Raw genomic sequence first — 2,306 nt, forward strand, 5'->3', positions numbered from 1 at the left:
TTTTGTAAAAAAATCTATAAAAATCTATAAACTCATAAACCCCTGCAGTACCGCCATGWCCCCACTAGAGGGTGTAACTCCATCATTGAAGACCTCTGCTCTAAGTATTGTTAATGAGTTTACTGCAAGAAAATATAAATATAATTAGAAAAACAGCAGTTTCTCTGAACCCCACTTTACTAAGACGGTTTATTCCTGAATCTGTGAGAAAACACAACTAAAACAAGCAGAAAGAGCAGCTGACCATCAGACAAATGTACATGTCATCTTGTCAACAACATGTTGTTTACATGTTTATTACACAGAAAGAATGAACTGTCAACAAGACATACTTTAACGTAAATACAACTTTACATTTTGTCTACCTGAAAGTTTTGTTTTTTTGTAACACCACAGTTTTCTGTCCAGGTAAAACTGCATGACAGTGGTTTTGATATACAGTATATGAGCCATCAGCACATCTGAAAGTCTCCTGGGTCAGATTTAAAGAAAATGGTTTCAGACTGTCACAAAGATATACGTAGGACACACATGGTAACAAACTGATTTGGGCCACATTACTACTACTACTACTACTACTACTACTACTACTACTACTACTACTACTACTACTAATAATAATAATAATAATAATAATGATAATAATAATAATAATGATTATAACTCATTGGGTTTAGCAGATGTTGAGGTGTGGTAGTAGCTGAGAGTCACCTGCAGCACATAGTCTTTTTCCATTTCATTAAAAAAAACAAACTTTACAACAAAATCATACAAATAACAAAATTAAAGGCGGCAGAAGAAGAAATATTTACTTTTAATTTTATTCTGAAAGACTTCATTCTTTGAAGTATCGGTTGGTTTTCTGTTTCTGTCGTCTAACATAAGAACAGATCTGTTCGTGTTGATGAATAACTTTTACAGCAGGTGGCGTCATTAATTTGCAGTCGGCTTCATGTTCCTGTTTAATGCTTTATTTCCACATGTGGCACTGCACTCACTGTTCTGCTAATGCAAACATGTTTAGAAAAAATTAGTCTATTAAAGCCACTCAGGATATGTTAAAGAATGTAATAAACAAGGAGTCAACACTGAGTCAGACATAAAACCAGGGATTAAGAAATGAGCTGCATACGATCCCTGAAGGTCCAACAAGTTCCAGTTCTGAGACCAAGCTGACGCTCCCAGATGAAGAGTCACTTCCAGGTCAGCTCACTGTCTCATCCTCATGTGACGCAGGCTGACAAACAATGTGAAACATGTTTCATCTTCATCCATTGTCATATAATAGAATCTCCACCTCCTGTGTGCAAACAGCAGCATTAAATAGTCTCTCATGTGTTGTTTAAAAGTGATGAACTCCTTTTCTATTCCCTATTTAAATGTTGCTCAGACATGAATTGTCACACATTTACAGATTTATACTTTAATATGGAGATTAAAAACGTTAAATCTACTGAGTGTTGGACAGAAACATTATTACAAGGCATAAAAAGTTGTGTTTTAGACAGAAGCAGTAGATTATTTGAATGTAAAGTTCCATTTAAAGATGTCTGCTGAAGATAGGAGGCAACAATGGATTTGTCCATACTGTTTATTTGCCTGTTAGCAAAATATTTCATGAATAACTGGACCGATTTTATTGAAACTCTCAAACTAATCACATCTACAAGTGGTTAACATTACTTGACTTCAAAAAGACAAAATGAACATAATGTTTTTGTGCTGAAATTAGCTGATTATCAGTGAATTAGTCATTCACATAACAAGAGATCCTGCAGGACTTTAGTTAGTTATTTAGCTTAAACCATGGGTGTCCAAACATTTTGTCACATGTGCCAAAATTATAAAGTCAGAAGGACTTGAGGGCCAAAAATAATTTTCCTTTACCTGCTCAACAATAAACTAAGCAATGGATAATGAATAAACTAAGCACTGAATACTTTAATTAAACAAATAAAGTAGTCAGATTTATTGCTGGAAATTGATGTGTAAATTAATCTGGATCCAGAAGTTTAAAAGTGTTTTGCAGGTTTCCCTTTTTGAAATAAATTTTGCAATTTTCTAGGTTTCAATTGGGGAAAAAAATAACTCAATTTAGTCAATTCTGATCAATAAAATCAGGATTTAGGTCACTCTTTCATTGAAAATGCTTACTGTATTCAGACAAATTTAATAAATTAATTAAAAGGAGTGCAGCAAAATCAGCTTCTGAGTAGAAGTCACTAAATAGATGTGGAAAAAGCTACGAGTCTGGTTATTTAAAGATAAAAAAATTTGTTTTGTTGCCAATAATTTTTATTATAAGA

The sequence above is a fragment of the Austrofundulus limnaeus genome, unplaced genomic scaffold (assembly GCF_001266775.1).
Source record: "Austrofundulus limnaeus strain Quisiro unplaced genomic scaffold, Austrofundulus_limnaeus-1.0 Scaffold1178, whole genome shotgun sequence".
Taxonomy (NCBI): domain Eukaryota; kingdom Metazoa; phylum Chordata; class Actinopteri; order Cyprinodontiformes; family Rivulidae; genus Austrofundulus; species Austrofundulus limnaeus.